Source organism: Harpia harpyja, chromosome 19 (assembly GCF_026419915.1).
Source record: "Harpia harpyja isolate bHarHar1 chromosome 19, bHarHar1 primary haplotype, whole genome shotgun sequence".
NCBI classification, from domain to species: domain Eukaryota; kingdom Metazoa; phylum Chordata; class Aves; order Accipitriformes; family Accipitridae; genus Harpia; species Harpia harpyja.
Window position 1 is genome coordinate 5,892,218 of NC_068958.1, and position 8,477 is coordinate 5,900,694.

At 55.1% G+C, this 8,477-nt stretch overlaps 1 protein-coding gene across 3 annotated transcripts in view; it reads right to left on the reverse strand.

The window, feature by feature from the left end:
* Positions 1–3,920, reverse strand: part of PRRC2B (proline rich coiled-coil 2B) — a 64,219-nt gene extending 60,299 nt beyond the window's left edge. For 2 of the 3 annotated variants that reach the window (XM_052815861.1, XM_052815860.1), the window contains exon 1: positions 426–3,367. The gene's annotated coding sequence lies outside the window, so the exon portion shown is untranslated. Of the gene's footprint in view, positions 1–425; positions 3,368–3,808 lie in introns of those variants that run through there. The other variant, XM_052815863.1, reaches the window with a different exon arrangement.
* Between the last annotated feature and the right edge of the window lie 4,557 nt (positions 3,921–8,477).

Sequence of the window (8,477 nt, forward strand, 5' to 3'; positions counted from 1 at the left end):
GCCGGGGAGTCAATCCTCCGGGAACAGCTGCAAGGCACGGGGTGTAACTTCCCACGGGGCTTTCACTTGGCGTGGGGGCACAACGCACCGCTCCCCACGGGAATAACAGGGGCATAGGGTGTAACATGGCCCGGGGCATTGCTCTCCGAGGGGCAGCAGCCCCGCCGCTCCCGGGGGCTGCTCCGGGCCGCCCCCCCCCGGGCCCGGGATCCCGAGCGGCGGCGGGGACATCCTCCCGCGTCCCCACTAGAGGGAGCGACAAATCCAGCCTGGGAGCCGGCTCCGGCCCCAGTCCCCCCAGTGCCCCGGCAGCTCCCAGGGGCTGCATCCCGCGGGCAGGGGTCTGGCAGCAGCCAGCCCCATCCCCTGCATCTCTCCCCGGGAGTAAAAGGCTTGTGTTGGGGGGGGGGAACAGCTCAGCTTACCTGCTGTGTGGTGGTCCCACAAGTACTGCCGGTACTCGGAGAGGAGGCCAAGGCATCGAGTAGATGCTCTGCCGCGTGAGAGTGCGTTTTTGCCTGGTACAGTGGGCTAAAACCCTTTACCTGCTGCAGGGCAAAGACGTGGGAGGACAGCGGGGAGAGGAGGGGATGGGAAATGGGGGCAAGAAAGCTGGAGGGGATGGGAAAAGAGGGGGAGAGCCCTGGGAGGGAAATAGGGAAGGAGAAGGGGATAAAAGAACAAGAGAGAGAGAAGGGAATGGGCCACACTGATGAAATAAATCCATGTTGCAGAGAAGTTCCCTTTTCCATCCATGTGGCCCCATAACAGGGCACAGCAGGATGGAGACAGACACATAAAAGATGGGGAGCCCAAGTGCCCTGTCTTGAGCAGAGCCAAGGTGCTGGGGCAGCCCAGAGTACAGGTGGGGAAGTCAGTGCTGTCCCCTTCCCTGGCTCCAGTCCCCTTCCAGAGCTCTGGTCCCCAACAAGAGCAGGGACAAGTCTGCACACTGGGCTCAGTGGGAGAGCAAGAGAGAAGGGCCAAGGATGGAGGAGACGAAGGAGAATAAACCATGGATGGAGCTGTCAGGGCTCTGGGAGCTTCCCCAGGGCTCAGCAAAGAGCTCCAGCTCTACCTGTAAGCTGCATGGCTGGAGAGGACACAGCCTTCTTGGGGGGAGATGGGAAGGTCGAAGGAGTTTGGGGCACTGCTCTTAGTGCCAGGAGATTTACAATGGTGAGAGTGAAGCCTCAACCTCCCTGTCAGGGTGTTGCAGAGTGGGTTCCCAGTAGGGACGGCTGCAGCATGTGGGGATCTGTAAGCAGAGAAGGAAGAATTGGGGCAGAAGGGAAAGAGGAGAGAAGGGGAAGGAATCAGTGCTCCAGCTGTAGCCAGGACTGACCCAGAAGGCAGCTCCCACTTTGTTATTTAAAACCTGCCCAGGGAGCGCTAATGAACCTGGCTAATGAGCACCAGCCCTGGTAAACGCACCCTCACACCAAATCACCTTGCAGCTTTGCTGAGCCCCCTGGGGCTGGGGTTGTTTGTATAATGTGGCAAGGATGTGGGTGTGCTACAGCCCATGCCCAGACAGGAGGAGACCTGGGCAGCTCTGGTCCGTGTGCCCCAGAGCTGGCAGCGACCCCAAGTGCTCAGGGACCCCCAGAAAGCTGCCTGCAGCTTGTGTGCTCTCCCCGGAATAGCCCAAACCCAGATTGCATCATCGCTGCAGTTTTGCTGAATGTGCTATTCTTTCTCCCTAGGTCCCACATGTACCTGGAGGGTCTCCAAGGGACCTGTGGCTCCTCTGCTTCGCCCTCGCAATCCTGGGAAGAGGATCGTGGGCAAAGGCAAAGGCTGTGACCAAAGAAGAGGTTCAGCAGCGACAGACGGAAACCTGGTGGCTGGCAGACCCCATCCTGTCCAAAAGGATGGGGGGCCAAGCGCCACCAGGGTCTGCGGCAGCCTGGGGACACCCCGTGTGTCCCAGCCCGGGGAAGGGGCAGGCGGCAGTACTGATGCTACGGTCCAGGAAGCCCAACTCAGCTGCCCTGCAGCCTCGACAAGGGCTGATTTTAGGTACAAGAAAACAGAGGAGCTGGGACAAGGGTGCGATGAACTAATTTCAGCAGCACCAGGAGCCTCTCCTGTGCTGGTGGGAGGTGCAGGGGCTTCAGGGTCCGTCCAGGCTCCTCCACAAGCCTCACGCTACTTCTGCCCAGCCCCCTAGGTGGGGATGGGGTGCAGGGGCTGGAGAGAAGGAGCCCCTGACCTTGCCCAGGGTGTGCATCTCGCCTCGGCGTGGACAAGAGACAGGCGATGCCAGGGCTGGCAGGCGCTGCGGTGGGAGCACAGCCAGGGGGTTATTAATAACCTGCTGAGTCAGGGGGGGCTCTTGGGTTTCAGGATCACAAGATACAGACGCCGAGCGGCTCAGATGGATCCCCCCATTCCTACATTTTACATTGACAGGGACAACTGTGAAGCTGGGTGGGGGCTGTAGCTAGAGCTGGGCGCCTTCGGGCCTCGCAGGGCAGCCTGGCCCCATCCTGACAGTCACTGCACCCAGCGGGGATGCAGGGTGAGGACTGGAGCTGCAACGTCCCCAAAATACAAGAGCTGCCCTAAAGGATTTAAGCAAGGAGGGCTGAGGCAGAGACACCCAGCACTGATCAGCTCTGCCAGGATGTAGTGGCTATACCAGCCCCGTTCCCCATCGGCATAATCAAATCACATTGTGGGGATAAAAATGAGTACCGTAGGCTTTGCTGTCAGTCTTGCTTCCCTGCAGGGTCCTCTCTGCAATCCCCAAAAAGGCTGTGACTGGGGCTGGTGTCCTGCTGCTACCCAAAGGGATGGAGCCAGGGACTTTGTAAGATGCAAAGAGAATTTGGAGGATCTTGCAAACACGCACATTGCAGGTTCTAATTGCAAGAGTTTTGCAAGGGATGAAAAGCCTCGGGGGATGGGTCAGCGGTAGCTAGCACGGGACTGGATCAGACCTCCCAGAAAGCGCTTTGTCCCATCCTGGCTGCCACAGGGTCACCTGCATTTCTTTTGAAGCGCTTGGCATCGTCACACAGACAGGCTGAGGTCTGCTCTGGGATGGCGATTCCTTATGCATCGCTATGGAAAAGTAGTCGGTGATGTGGAACAGATTAACTTTCAGATGCAGCAGCCCGTGGTAGCAGTGTGCATTGCCAACGTACAGTTTCTCTAGCAACTACCATGCAAGAGCAGCTGGAGCGGCAAGGGCCATCCCCAAGTCTGAGCCCAGCCCTCAGTGGTGCTGTCAGGGCAGGGGAGGTGCAGGGACCCCTCAAACACACTCAAGCACCCATTGCTCGCTGCTCTGTACGCTGGGATCCGGACACTCACACCTAGAGCTCTTCAGGGCCACACAACCCACTGGCGTGGGGTTGCTCCCCTGCGGTTTTGCCTGGCCCCGCTCCCCTTTTCCCCATCCTACCCCTGGGTGCGCTGGGACATAGTTGCCTATCGGGAGGGAGAGCACCACTGCTTTTGCTGGCAGCGTGCTCCAGGCTGGCACCCAGCACCGCCACCTATTTTTTTACCCAGGACAGGACCAAAATAAGCCTGTCTCACCCCTCCTCAGCAGCTGTTACGGACATCACGCTGGCCACACAGGTTTTCCCTGGCCTCTCTGCTGTCACAGTGCTCAAACCCCGGTGTCTGCAATTGCTATTGCTGTAGCTGCCATTTGCAGTGGCTGAAATAAGTGAAGTGCTGAAGCTTTGCTCGACTTCTGTGTCCCTGGAGAGGTCTCATTTCGTTGTATCAGGCCTTCTGAGCAGCCGAGCCCCGTTCATTTCAATTAGCCCGATAGCTCTCAAATCCTATTTACCTTTATGGATGTGTTAGCATCTTACTGCTTCCCACACCAAGTCCAGATTAAAGGGTGAGCGAGAAATAGGTGCCATGCGATATCACACGCTGACCGTTAACCCTCGCTGCACCCCTTGCAAGGCCAACCCACAGCACTATATTTCCCGCAATGAGTAAACGGAGACACAGATAAAGCCGTATCGGAGGGACACCGTGAACCACACGGAGCTGGGAGCAGCCTGCAGCATTAACCCACAGATTAGCGAGAAACCCAGTCTATGCCCTTTGGTTTTAAACAAACACTTTATGTTTTAGGTGATGCAGCTTTTGGCAGATAAAAGACAGAAAAGCCTGGAAAGGCTGTAGTCCTGCAAGTCTCCTTTTTGAGTAGGTGCTCCCTCTCAGCAGGACCTGTCCTTAGGTCCATGTACCTCACTTGGATTTTAACAATCATTTACCATCGCAACACATTCCAGCACTTAAATAAGCTCCTTGAGAGGGAGAGATAAGGTATCAGCTTTCCGGTTCATCTTGCCAGTCTGTCTGCAGCAGATAAGCATGTTGGGCAGCAGGAAAAAGGTTATCTGGAAAGGAAGCTGAGCAACAGTTGCTGTTATTGCAGGAGGCTTTGAAAAAAAGTAACCCCACCAGGAATCTCACAACCCATACAAGCCCTTCCCGGCGGGATGTGATTGATGGTTGGAGTCCAGCTGTGCCTTCCTCCCAGGGTGGGAGGCATCTTCCCGTATGGCGGAGGGGAGAGCTGTCGAGACGGTTGTGCTCTCCCAGGGAAGGTCACGATCGGAGGCAGGTGCCCAAAAACCTGTTGCTTTCCCTCTCTCGTTCATCTCTCCTGCCCGGACCCTGTTCCAGGGAGCTGCAAAAGGAGGGGTTTGGTTTAGTGTCCCTGCTGCCCCTTCAGCGCATTTTGAATGTTTTTGGGCTGAGGAGTCTGCAGGAGGGAACCTCTCTGCCAAAAACTGGGGCCGGGCTGTTCTGGGTTGTGCATGGGGTCCCTGGAAACCAGTGCTGGTCTCCCACTGATCACTGAGGAGCAGGAGTGGGAAGGAGTTTCTGACAATCCCCAGCCTTTCTTAACTCAAGTATCACCTTCCTTTTTGGGATGGAAGAGGGGAAACAAGCCATGTTGGGGGGGTTTCATTTACAACCTAGTGAAAAATATGCCTTTTGTTTGGATGACTGCTTGTTACTTTATCTTCTGGTCTATGGTTTGTTTGTGTGTTTACAGATGCAGAAATGATGTATGTCATCTAAAAAAAAAAAAAAAAGGCAGCAGCCATTTCCAGTCAAAATCGCAGGACCCCTTTCTGCCTTCTTGTGATCACCCAGGGACAAAAGACCCCACATCATAGCAATGCTGGCTCAGGAAATGTCCTGAATTGGGGACTGCAGAACAATAACTGGAGCAAATCCTGCCAGGAAGCACTCTGAATCCACTCAGCCACCTTCTCTCCCCTCTGGAGCTTCCAGCTCCCTCCTGCCTCCCCTCCCAAGTCATCCTCACCGCATCCCTCCATGTACTCCTCTATTCTGCTGATTCCCATTAATCTGTGTTTTATATAACCCCAGCTTGCACCAGACACATAGACTATGCATTACCATGCTATTAATACACAACTTTAGGTTTAGGATTTAAAGCAAATAAAAACCCCCTCACAGCCAGGGGAAGCAAACCATGACAAACCAGCACTGGCAGCTCCAAGGTGCAAATCCCAGCAGGGAGAGGGCATCAGCGCTGGGTGCATCACAGCTCCTCGCAGTGGGCCTGCACCCAGATGTCAGAGGCCGAGTCCTTAATCACGATCACATCAAGTGTATTTAACTATTGCACAGCTCCTTGGCTGGAAGCAAACATCACCGAACGCCCAGAGCACTTCAGGCTCTGGGCAAGTGTTTTGCAAACATCCATCATTGTAGCTCTCAGCTTCTCTTCCCACTGCTCTTATTTTAATTAATATCTGCAGGTCTGACTTTCCAGCACCGATGGTCTTGCACAAGGCTTCTGGTCCTGGGAGAAGTGAGAAAGTCAGAGAGGCTCCCATGGGCGAGGGTGTATCGGAGGGATGGGGACCCTGCAAGGACAGGGCACTTTCTGGGGAGAGGAAGCCAGCTCCACCTCTTAGAAATTTGTTAGAAATACTTAAACTGGGAGAGATCCCTGTGCAATCCCCAGGTCCCCAGACCCATCCCCATTCTCTGGAGAGGCTCAGAGTAACCACACTGTAAAGGGAAGGGCATCAGCATACCCAATGGCCCTGCACCTGTGACTCCGGGGCCAGCAGCATTTGCCACAGGGCTTCCCAGCTGCCGAGAGGCGACCCCACTCACCGAATGCCCTGGAGTCGCCTGGGCGCTTGAGCCAATTTGTTCCAACACCACAATTAGCGGTTCATCATGGCAAAGCTGTGAACAAAGTGGATATAATACTGCCCAGCCGGAGAGGCCTCACCTGCTAAGAACCAGGGATTTTCCAGGGGAAACCCTGCCTCGGGGGAGCTGGGGAAACTGCTGGTCACCCCCCAGGCCATTCAGCATCTCCCCACTGCAGCGCAGTTTGGGTGCCGCATGGGCTGCGAGAGGTTAACGGTTTTCAAGCGACTCCTGCGATTAACTTTCCTAAATCTCCAATTCTTCTCTGCCTTCTATTTTTATAAAAAGAAAAGGGGGGAGGGGGAGGCGGTATTTACAAGGGATTTCATTCAAATAATGAAATAAATGTGATCAGCCAAGGGACCCTTAATCCGCTTTGACTCTTGCGTCCTGGGGAACGAACGCAGAGATCTTTGAGTCCCAGCAAGGCAGGGAACAAAGCAACCCCATCCCTGCCCACCTGGGGAGCAGAGCCCACGGCACCCCCTTAAATCAAGCATTGTATTCAAACATAGGCACATCAGCCAGGGACTCTTGGGTCAACACCAGAGAAAAACACCTCTTCAGTCACTTGCTCCCACCCGGCAGCTAACGTGTCCATGCCCCTGCCTGCAGCCCACCACGCCGAGGCAGGAACTGGTCACATCTCTATTTCAGATGATCAAACACACGCAAAAGGCATCGGCTGTGTTCACGCATCTTCCATGTGCAGCATCATCTGCTCTGACAGCACCCTCTGCAGTACATGTGTGCGAAAGGGAGGAACCATCCCATTTCTCTAGGCTTTGCCCAATATATTAAACTTTTAGCCTGGAAACGACATGGTTAATTATCACTTTAATACAAAAACTTAACTGAAAATCACGCAGATGATTCTCCCTAACTGGGAGAAACCTTTGAGCCCCGGAAGGGAGTGTGTGGCTGCCGGGGCTGTCCTGCGTGGCTTGGTGCTGCATGAGTGGTGTCGGAGCCGTGCCGGGAGCTGGGGCTGCTGCACCGAGCTGCTGGGAGCCAGTTAAACCCATGGGTCCTTTCACCCCCATCAGAAATACCCTGAGTGAATAAAAGGAGTGCATTTGCCCAAGAAAACCCAGCACAGGGTGAACTAGAGCCACACCTGTGCTACCGCAGGGAGACCTTGTGTAACAGCCTTCCTAATTCCCCCTGAGTCCTCAAATCCGTTAACCTGCTCTCTGGGTACCAGCCAGTGCCCACACTTCCCTCCCCATCGCCTGCTTCATCCCAGGGGAAAATGGGGCCCGAGTCACCCCTTCTTGGGGAACAGGAGAGAGGACCCCCTTGACAGCCCCACAGCAAGGAGGGCAGCACAGCCCTGATGTGGGAAGGAATTTGTCCCACCTTCATTTCAGGACAGCCCTAGCCACAAACGTACAAAACAGCTTGTTGGAAAAAAACACCAGCTTAGGTTGGGGAGGGGGGAACTAAACGCTCCAGCTGTGATTCCCACATATGCCCAAAGATATAATCCAGATTTGCTACTTGCCCTGGCACCCTTTTTTTTTTTTTAAATAAATTAAAATCTCTTTTTGCTGCTAAGCATAATCAGCATTAGTGGAAGGGGAGGAGGGGCCTTTTACTGTACGCAGCAGAATCACAAATGAAATCACCGCCACCACAGCCTGGGACTCTCCTGGCTGCATGGACACACACAGTGCTGATGGCAGCAGCCCCCGAACCCATGCGCTGCACTTGCCTTCTCTGGGGCATCTTCTTAATTCATCTGTTAGATGAACTGAAAGGCAGAAGGTGCCCTGGTCAGGGGGATGGAGAAGTGTCCTGGCTTGGGAAGGACCACTCCTCCCCGAGCCTCATGCTGAGCCTTGCATGCCTCAATTTGGGGGTCTGAAGGTTCAGGGAAAACATTCACATTCCTGGGCCATCCTGAAGGAGCGCAAACTGTTTGGCCTTTTGCCTCCCCGCAGCCACACGGCCATGGTGGGCATGTGCACAGAGCAGCCCTGCTGTCCTGCTCCGGCTCACCCAGGACAGCCGGGGCCAAACCTCCGTGTGAGCATCAGCACGAGCTCCAGGGGAGTGGAGAATGAGGCACAAAAATTATTTGCCCCAGCCGCTGGCTTACAAGTAACACGCATATGCAAGACCCGCTGGTGTTTCTTACAGCCACTGCTAAATGTGAGACCAGTGGAAAGTGCAACCGGGCGATGCCTCCAGTACGTTACACAGGAGCCCACAGTCCAGCAGCGCTGCCAGGGCTGAGACCCGGCCCCATCCCTCTAACACCCTCCGAGGGGACAAAAACCCCTCCTCTGGCTGCA